Consider the following 11,108-nt stretch of genomic DNA (forward strand, 5'->3'; position numbering starts at 1 on the left):
CCTCTGATTAAGAGCAGGGCTGCCCGCACTGACGCGGCTCAGGGATTACGTCACACGGAGCGTCGTGCACAGTGAAATCAGGACATTTCCTTACTTTCTAAAAAAAACCCGGGACGCCCGGGAGAGGACGTGAAATACGGATATGTCCCGGGAAATACGGACGTTTGGTCACCCTACCGTACACTGGCGCCACCGGGCCCTCTGACCACCATCAGTAGACAATGCAGGTGAAGTGTCTTGCCCAAGGACACAACGACACTGAAAGTCAGAGCCAGGGCTTGAACCGTCAATCCTTCGATTTCAGGGCAAACTCCTACATCCAACGCCACTGTCGCCCCTAATAAGCTGTGTATAAACCTCTTTTTAAATTGATTTTCTGTTTTTTTTTGTTTTACTAATTAGCTGGAGATTTGTTGTTCATGGTGGAATAGATGGCTTTAGCCGTTTAATTGTTTATCTGTCTGCTGCAACCAACAATCAGCATCTACTGTGTTGGAGAGCTTCATTGGTGGCATCAACAAGTTTGGTCTGCCATCATGTGTGCGCTCTGACAAAGGTGGTGAGAACATGGAGGTTAGCCAATGCATGGTGGAACACAGAGGAGAGAACCGGAACTCTCACATTACTGGAAGAAGTGTCCATAACCAGCAGTGTTTTCAATAGCACTGTATTATGAAAGAACCATTTCAGGAGATTACAATAGCACTAACAGTAGTCATAGGGAAACCTATGACTCAAATATGAGTGAAATATATGGACTGTAGAGCTCAGAAAAATGAGTCAAAGGAGACCTGAACGGTGTTTCAGAGTTACAATACCATTTAGGGACCAGAGAACTACTTCAAAACTTTTTATTTTGTTATTTCTTCCTTTCTATTCACATAATAGTTCGATGTTGATCTTGTTTCCTCTGACCACTAAAAAGATCAAACTTTATAGTGTGTAGTTTGCTTGCATTTTAATACTTTAGGCAAGTACTCCACCAAGGCTAAGGCCTCATATATAAAACTGTGCAAAGGGTCAAATCCACTATTCAGTTCCCCCATGTATTCCCTCCATACCTCATTCATCAGTGGAGCTTTACTATCTGTCACAATCTAAATCCTGGCTTCTTAGGACTATAACTATCTAAAGTTACCACTTTTATGCACATTAATCCTTTCATTGAACTTAATTTTTTTTTGTCTTCAATTTTAATTTTAAATAACATTATTATTTTGTTAATTATAATTCAAAGCAAAAACATTTTTTTTTCCATTTGTTTATTTATTTTTCTTTATCATTAAACTTGCCCTTCCAGGATAGAACGCCTGTGGCGAGATGTGTACATCCGAGTCCTGGACCCATTCCATGTTTTTCGAAACCTGGAAAGCGAAGGAATGTTGAATTCTGATGATGAAAATCATCTTTTTGCTCTCCACTGGACTCTTCTGCCTCAACTACAGAAACAACTGGCATTCTTCATGGATGCATGGAACCATCATCGTCTCAGAACAGCAGGTAGCCAGTCCCCCCACCAACTTTGGGCATCATTTAGAAACCTTGAGGACACGGGCGGTTCTAGACAGAGGCCAACGGGGGCCAGGGCCCCTGTAGATCACGTCCTGGCCCCTGTACTGAAGACATAATACTCAAAGAAATTCTAATGATGATCTGTGCTGAAACAGACATGGTTACTGATAGATCCTTTGGATCTATTTTATTTTTTTCTTTACAAATTCTGTTTTATTATCTGTTTAAAAACATAGCATAAGTGGTATTGAGATAGGGTCCCAGTTTTCATCTGCTAAATGCTTTTTTCCAAAACAAATGTAAAAAAACTACTTTACTTTTGACAGCTAATTTGAACATTTTTTCTTTAATTCTAATTCAGATTTTATAGAAAACTGTAATTGCAACTTAAATTAAGTAAAAAAAAAAGTAAAATTCCCTAATTCTGAATGTATATTGACCTATCAAGACATTTAGAATTTTAATGAAACCTAATTGAATAGAAATTTCACTTCATGCAGATATCTTAATTTATTTGAATCCCTTGGCCTGTTTTTTATTTCATGCTTTTCTGTGCCCCCATGAAAACACGCTGGCCCCCTCCTGGCCCCCCTGGTCCATTTGGTCTAGAACCGCCACTGCTTGAGGATCCTGATGATGTATGTTAAAAAGGTTGAGTGTGTCGTATTAGGAACCGTCATTTCAATTAAATATTGAAATGCTGTGACGTTAGCAGCTTCTCATTTTGCGTGCACCTCATCACCATTCTTATGATGAGCATCCAGACCAAATAAAAATCTCTGGTGTAATTTTAATACAATTACAGAGAGACATGATCTGTTCAAACAACCAGGTGATGGCTCCTTTAAGCTCAGGAGAGCTGATTGCATAGTTTAACATTTTTAAACTGCAATTGTAAATCTTAAAGTGAAACATTTTAAGATAACATAGAGTTTATATTGTGTTGTATCCAAACAAAGCGTTATTTTTCTGAAAGAGTTACAAAGTTTATGAAATATTTAATATTATTTAACATGCGATATTTAAAATTCCAATAATCTTTTGTGTTGAGGTGGACCGTACGGATTTGATGACCTTGGAGATCAAAGGGAACAAGTTGAAGTACCTCAAGTGGAGGAGCAGCGACATCCAACAGAGGAGGACATGGCTAGCTTACCTAACCTCATTGTTCCCTTCTTGGATGCACTAGACATCTACACAGCCACACTACAGCTGTTGATCCAGTGACAGTTTCACTCCACCTCTCCAATCCAGAACCACAACCTACTGACATGGAAAGGAACAAACCCAGGATTCTTAAATACTTGCAAAAGCATTTAAGTTTATTAAGTTCACTTGTAAATGTCATGATGCGATGGTTTTACTAGCCCAAATGCAGACTCACAGACACAGAGGGAGGATTAAAAGTCCAGTATTTTATTGGAACCGGTTGACAGACTGACAGGTTGCAGATTCAGACAGGCATGGTGGCACAGGTAAAACACAACGATCCAGCTCAGAGGGGAGGTCACACTCAGCTTATACAGGTGCTGGTCATAAAATTAGAATATCATGAAAAAGTAGATTGATTTCAGTAATTCCATTTAAAAAGTGAAACTTGTATATTATATTCATACATTACATACAAACTCATATATTTCAGATGTTTATTTTGTTTAATTTTGATGATTACAAATGACAACAAATGAAAATCTCAAATTCATCATATCAGAAAATTAGAATATTACTGAAGACCAATAAAAACAAAGGATTTATAGAAATGTTGGCCAACTGAAAAGTATGAACATGAAAAGTATGAGCATGTACAGCACTCAGTATTTAGTTGGGCCTCCTTTGGCCTGTATTACTGCAGCAATGCGGCGTGGCATGGAGTCGATCAGTCTGTGGCACTGCTCAGGTGTTATGATAGCCCAGGTTGCTCTAATAGTGGCTTTTAGCTCTTCTGAATTGTTGGGTCTGGTGTATTGCATCTTCTTCTTCACAATACCCCATAGATTTTCTATGGGGTTAAGGTCAGGAGAGTTTGCTGGCCAATTAAGAACAGGGATACCATGGTCCTTCAACCAGGTACTGGTAGCTTTGGCACTGTGTGCAGGTGCCAAGTCCTGTTGGAAAATGAAATCTGCATCTCCAAAAAGTTGGTCAGCTGCAGGAAGCATGAAGTGCTCTAAAACTTCCTGGTATGTGGCTGCGTTGACCCTGGACCTCAGAAAACACAATGGACCAACACCAGCAGATGACATGGCACCCCAAACCATCACTGACTGTGGAAACTTTACACTGGACTTCAAGCAACGTGGATGAAGTGCCTCTCTTCTTTTCCTCCAGACTCTGGGACCTTGATTTCCAAAGGAAATGCAAAATTTACTTTCATCAGAGAACATGACTTTGGACCACTCACCAGCAGTCCAGTCCTGTTTCTCTTTAGCCCAGGCAAGACGCTTCTGACGCTGTCTGTGGTTCAAGAGTGGCTTGACACAAGGAATGCGACAGCAGAAACCCATGTCTTTCATACGTCTGTGTGTGGTGGTTCTTGAAGCACTCACTCCAGCTGCAGTCCACTCTTTGTGAATCTCCCCCACATTTTTGAATGGGTTTTGTTTCACAATCCTCTCCAGGGTGCGGTTATCTCTCTTGCTTGTACACTTTTTTCGACCACATCTTTTCCTTCCCTTCGCCTCTCTATTAATGTGCTTGGACACTGAGCTCTGTGAACAGCCAGCCTCTTTAGCGATGACCTTTTGTGTCTTGCCCTCCTTGTGCAAGGTGTCGATGGTCGTCTTTTGGACAACTGTCAAGTCAGCAGTCTTCCCCATGATTGTGTAGCCTATAGAACTAGACTGAAAGACCATTTAAAGGCTTTTGCAGGTGGTTTGAGTTAATTAGCTGATTAGAGTGTGGCACCAGGGGCCATCAATTTTGAACCTTTTCACAATATTCTAATTTTCTGATATGATGAATTTGAGATTTTCATTTGTTGTCATTTGTAATCATCAAAATTAAACAAAATAAACATCTGAAATATATGAGTTTGTATGTAATGTATGAATATAATATACAAGTTTCACTTTTTAAATGGAATTACTGAAATCAATCTACTTTTTCATGATATTCTAATTTTATGACCAGCACCTGTACTTCCGGTCAAACCCTTAAGATCCCAAGTGTCCTGATGTCACCGATGGCCAATTCATCACATTCCCATATTCTATTCAGGATTTTGTTTTCTTTTCAAAGTTATACCCCGATTCCTTACAAAATCTCGGATGTTTTGGATAGAGCGACCAGCCAGAGCAGGATCTTCGGCCTTCTGGCATTGCTGGCATTCAATCATAGTGGCCAGTTTTCCTTTTTTGATGAGTTCGCCAAAATGTCGCATGACCGCAGCAACCTCCACGGAAGACCATGGACGCTTTTTGGCTCTCCTAGCACTTTCCAGAGATGCTAGAAAAAAGACAAATAAACCATTAATGAAAACCAACTCCACTTTAAAAATTTTTTATATAAGGAAATTTGTGTTTGGTATATTATTTGTTGCAACAAAGTTTCTTGGCTATAAATGACTGATTTAATGCCTATTTAGTCCCCTTTTAAAATATCCATTCATTAAGAACATTAATTAGTGGGACAAGCTACAGAAATGAGAATGTGGGTTGCACATATGAAAATTAATTTCTGCCATTGCCAAACAGCTTATTCTTATAGACACTTGCTTGGTAAGTGTTGTTCCTTATATGATTGAATTATGAAGAAAAGGCATATTTGTAATTTAAATAATGTATTTGTTTGACAAACAGGCCTCAGCAACTTGTGAAGAACCATCCAAAGCCAAAAGACAAATCTTGTTTCCCAGTGAAGGAGATCCCACTCAGCACCATCTTACTAACTTCACCAAAAGACGTTTTCTCTACAGGTGCAGCATCAGCGAAGGGCTGATGGTTGAGAACACTGGTTTACTAAATCTAACTTAATAACCCAGTGCTTTACAGTTTTTGGCTGCTTTGCCATTTTGAAAAAATTATACCATATGAATGCATTACGGATTTAAACAGGCATAGAGAAAGTCGTGTAAACATTAGTCTCATTAGTGATCTCTAAATTACAACCATTTTCTAGCATCTGACCATTGACTGTGTGAAAATTGATCATTTTAATACAGGGTACAGTTTTACATGGTATGTGCGTGGTAGTTTATTTAAGCCAGATGATATATTGTCTAACATTTCAGCTCACAGTATCCCGCATGTCATTACCCGATCCGTACCGGAAGCACGATCCGTACCATCAGCTCATTTGCGCCTGCGCGAACAGAATAACTTCCGGTGGCAATATTTCCTTTTTCTTACGTTTTTATTCTTTTGTATTTTTTAGAGGCATGGGTTTCTTTTTGTATATCTTTGTATTTTCGTCAATATTGCATTTTCTAAAAATAAAAAAACAGAAATACATAAAAAAGTTCAATCGTCTTGTGATAGTTACTTTGACTGCTCTGAGCATGCGCAAATATACGTCACACAGCGTTTATATTTAAATTTATTTAAATATTTGATTTACTCTGTACTTAACGATGCACTCCAGCAGTACTGATCCCACAATGGATTCATTTGCTACCTTTCGTGACCTGCAGTTTTTCATTGATAAGGGAACATTTCCCGAAAATTTGGATTTTTATTCCAGAAAAAAAATTAAAAGGATGTCTCCACATTTTCAAGTTAAAGGTAAGAAAATTAAAAAGTAAAACCAGCCAGAAAAAATATTCATTTAATAATTATTTAGTTTATAAGTCCATTTAATGTTTAAATAAGAATGATACAATTTTTTTTGTCCCTGGGAAAGCAGTCTTTTCAATTTTAAATCCAATATAGAATATATTTCACATTTAAGAAGATTATGTTCTTATTTCTTTCACTTTTTATTCTAGCAAGCATGTTACGGTCAAAGTAAAAGTATATATTTAAAATGTTAAATGCGATAATATTTTTTACAATTTTAAACTATTTATATATTTTATCTTGTATGCTGTTTGGGTTACTACATTTCTCTGGGATGCACAAAAATATCTGTATGCTTTAAATTTTATGTCTTTGCATGAAAAAAAAACATAAAATATGTTTTATTTATACTGTTTTCATATCATTCCATCCAACCATTCTTCTAACAGAGAGCAGACTCTTCTACGTTGGTCCCAGACGGCAGTTCATGCGGCTTGTGGTACTTTCTGAGAAAGAAAGAACATCTGTCTTGATGGAGTGCCACAATAATCCTGGTACTGGCAACCACAATGGCAGGAGGGCCACTCGAGACAGGGTTATTGCTGGGTATTATTGGCTCACCATCACAAAGGATGTTGATGAATGGGTAATGTAAAACAAATTAATTATGGCTCATACCTTCCATCACCTTTAATTTTGAAGACTTTTAGCATAAAGAATGTAATACACAATTAATAGAAGCTATAGGTTGTCTTTAGCTGATTTTGTTGTTTATCAGCCTGAATCAACTACACAAACAAATTTTCCTTTCAGGTCAAGCGTTGAAAACTGTAGCACCGGTTCTACATTCAATCAAGGTTCTAATTTTTTTAATTTATAGACTGAAACACAAGCACTGTTTTTATAAGTCAATATAACCCCTTTCCATTATATCTTTCTATTATTTGTTCTTTTATTGTGTGGTAGGTAAAAGAACCCTGGGAGGTTCTTGGATTGGACCTGATTGGGCCATTGCCAGAGACCTCTCTGGGACACAACTATGTCCTCACTATGACCGATCTGTACACAAAGTGGGTGGTTGCTGAACCTCTACGAACAAAGACCGCTGTAGAAGTTTGTTCAGCAATCATCTCTAAGCTGTACACGTTTGGCCTAGTGAGAAAAATAATAACAGATCAGGGGAAGGAGTTTGTGAACCAGGTGAAATTTTATCCATCTTCTCTTCTGTCATTTTTGCAAACCTCAGTCCTTTGAAGATATTTATGTGTTCCCTGCAGCTCAATGACAGTATCTTTAAACTGCTGAACATCCAGCATGCTGTGTCCAGTGCATACCACCCCCAGACCAATGGACAGGTATTTAGCCTTTGCTTTGCAAGAACTTCCATGTTTAAATCAAGTTGCTTTATTTATGAAAAAACATATCTTTCATTTAGGATGAAAGGACAAATCAAAATATAAAGCGTGCTCTGAGGAAGTACGTCAACGATAGGGATGGGAATCGAAAACTGGTTCCTGTTAAGAACCGGTTCCGTATTTTCCGATTCCATGGCATCGTTTGGCAGCTCGCTGAACGATTCTTTTTTCGATTCCCGCAGCACCAGAGCCTAGAGCGCCGGCTCTGGGGAGCACGACTTACGTCACGTTTTTTACGTAAGTTACGTAAGTTACGCAAGTTACGCAAGTTGGAAGAACTATTCGAGGAGGAAGACAACGAGCTGCGGTCACTTTGTGAATCAAAGCCCCGTCTTTCCTTAGCCCAGAGGGTAGATCAGGAAATCCAGCTCTACACTGAAAAAAAGAATTCAACCCCCTTTGGCATTTACTTAATCAAATTTAGTTACTTTAACACAATTGTTTTATGTCCTACCCTGCTAACATGAAAGAATTGTGTTAAAGTAACTATATATGATTAAGTAAATACCAAAAACTGTTGCATTACTTTTTTCAGTGAAAGCTTGCCCTCCATCCCCTGCAGGGATAGCGCCACACTGTGGTGGTGGAACAAGCAAGATGTGCTGCCCTTGCTATCTGACTGGCTGAAAACTACCTCTGTGTGCAGGCTTCCTCCACCCCATCTGAGAGGGTGTTCTCCACGGCTGGAGACACCATAAGCCCTGAAAGATCCCGTATCCTTCCAGAAAAAGCAGATATGCTCATCTTTCTGCAAAAGAACTGTTAATTTTCCCTACTACTGTTTTATAATTAGTATTTTTTGTTATTTAAAATAGGTTATTATCCCATCATTTGTTATTAGACATTGTTGGTTATTAAGTTTGTTCTTGTATATTTATTTTTCATTTAAACACAGATGTTACTCCAGTTTCACATTTCCTGTGGACATCTTGATCTTGTTGAGTTTGTAAGATTGTGCAATAGTTAAGTAAACAAAGTTGATTCTGATAATCAAACTGTTTGTTCTCCTTTTTCCCCCAAATTGGAATCGAAAAAAGAATCGATAAAGAATCGAATCGTTTCATAGAATCGAAAAGGGAATCGGAATCGTGAAAATCTTTTCAATTCCCAACCCTAGTCAACGAAAGCCATAATGACTGGGACCTTCACCTTCCTGCAGTTGTTTATGGAATTAACACTGCCAAGCAGGTAGTACACTAGTGTTTCATTTGCACAAAATATCTGAAAACAGATAACCATGAACTTTTTTGCCATCAGTCTTCAACCAAATACACCCCATACTTCCTCTTGTTCCACCGTCACCCACGTCTGCCCGAGATAATGAATACCTGTCCAATGGGAGACAACTTTGAGGTTGGTGATGCAGAGGATGAAATTGATAAACAGCTGACTGAAGTACACAATCTTAATACCAAGGTTTGTAAATGTTGAGAAAATATTAGAAGTAAGATTTTTTTTACAATCTTGCCTAAAGTGCATTTCTATTTTTGAAGGTTCTTCAAAATATTGAAATGGCACAGGAAAGACAGCAAAGGACTTTTGGAGACCGGAAACGCAAATTTACCCGTGTCGCAACTGTTGAGGCTGGGGATGAATGTCTGATTTCAGGGGCTTCAAAAAGGCCACGTACAGGGGACACATTGACCAGCCAGCACAGAGGACCTTACAAGATTGGAAACATTACAAAAAAGGGAGTGGCCACTGTGCTGAAGGGATCAACAACCATGAAGGTCAATGTGTCCAGACTGAGGCCCTATTATAGGTTAACAAGTAAGTGCTTTTAGATGTTCCACACTTCTGTGTCTTTGTGTTCATATTTTTACTTCATGAGAATAACTGAAAAAATGTTGTCATCATATATACAACCAGATGAGCAACTATCTGAAGGGCAGCTCCTCAACGACCACGAATACTCCTCTAGGGACTGGCAGCAGGAGCATTCCTATTGTTTTTCTGGAGCAAAGTGGGAACGGGACGTGAACCCAGTTCAAGAGGCTCTTGTATGCTTTGATATATTTTGCTCTGAATCTGCGCCTGACTGGCTCTGCTAATTTAATCTCCTCTCCTTTCTCACATTGCTGCCCCAAATGTAATAACTTCTCCTGAAATATTTTAATTTTCTTTCATTTAGCTATGTTACATATTGGACCAGGATTGTTCACCTGCTGAGATAATTGTGAAGGAGGGAAGTGTGTGCCTTACACGTGAGGATTTCTGGTCCTTGGGGTTAAGTCAGTGCATGGAATCAAATGAAAGTATTCTTAAATGTGTCTCATAAAACCTGTAATATCTAACTGTCTAATCACTGGTTAATTTCAATGTTTTTCAGATTGGAAATGCTTGCCTGAAAATAGTAGAGGAAACGGCAAAAAGATTTGTAATTAAATTGCCTAGATCTTCATATTCACGCCCTGTGAAACAATTGAAATGCTTAACATCATTCTTTCTGTTTTCACAAGGGAAAAGACATACACATCTTCAATCTGTATGTGGTGCCCCTGTGGAAGGCAGATGTGGATCCTTTGTGTTCACTGCCTGTAGGTATTTTCGTGAATTTATCTATATTGCTGTCCTCCTCACTCTTTCTATTCTTCAGTGTATACAACATGTATGATGTAATATTAATGCATATTGGTATTATTAAGACCTGACAACGAAAGACCTTGTAGTTTTCCCAGCATGGAGCCAACAACAGGACGCTGCTGATCACTAGCTCCTCTGCGTAATGACAATTTTTGTATTTTAAATAATCTCAGTGAAGGATTTATATGTATTGCTTTTTAATGATGTGATAATAAAAAGAATATCAATTGCAGGTTCTACTGGTAAAACAGAGAGAGATAGTGTTTCTTGACTCCCTTCGACCAGATGGTTTTGGTGACGAGGCCTACAAAAATATATTTAGGTTCAAGCTATATTGATTCACTGGTTGTGGCCTATTGCCAGTTCTGTCTCTTTGGATATATGTTCATAAAAGCCTCGTTCTCAGGCTAGGTGTTCATAAAAGCCTCGTTCTCAGGCTAGGTGTTCATAAAAGCCTCGTTCTCAGGCTAGGTGCTCATAAAAGCCTCGTTCTCAGGCTAGGTGTTCATAAAAGCCTCGTTCTCAGGCTAGGTGCTCATAAAAGCCTCGTTCTCAGGCTAGGTGTTCATAAAAGCCTCGTTCTCAGGCTAGGTGCTCATAAAAGCCTCGTTCTCAGGCTACTTGCATATTTCAGTGTGTCACCTTAATCTGAATTTATAATTCAAATGTATGCAGACGCATTGCAGCCTTTATTGATCCAGGGCCATGGTCTGAGAAGACAGGGAGAGACCTTGAAGTATGTTTGTAATTATCAAAGTGTAAAATGTTTGCAGTAAAACACATATTTATCGCTCATATATTTTTGTACTTTTCTCTAATTTTACATGTGTCTTTTTGCTTCTCTTTGCTCAGCATTTTCCTCTTCAGTCCAACGGACATGACTGTG

General features: G+C 38.6%; 1 long non-coding RNA gene across 1 annotated transcript; it reads left to right on the top strand.

Moving 5' to 3' along the window:
• The first annotated feature begins 9,023 nt into the window (after nucleotides 1-9,023).
• LOC119785513 lies at nucleotides 9,024-9,555 on the top strand. The gene is made up of 3 exons (XR_005281046.1): nucleotides 9,024-9,055; nucleotides 9,133-9,409; nucleotides 9,509-9,555. It is a non-coding gene; the product is annotated as an uncharacterized LOC119785513 (long non-coding RNA).
• The last annotated feature ends 1,553 nt before the right edge of the window (nucleotides 9,556-11,108 follow it).

The sequence above is a fragment of the Cyprinodon tularosa genome, unplaced genomic scaffold (assembly GCF_016077235.1).
Source record: "Cyprinodon tularosa strain WSP-4 unplaced genomic scaffold, ASM1607723v1 ctg1068, whole genome shotgun sequence".
Lineage (NCBI taxonomy): Eukaryota > Metazoa > Chordata > Actinopteri > Cyprinodontiformes > Cyprinodontidae > Cyprinodon > Cyprinodon tularosa.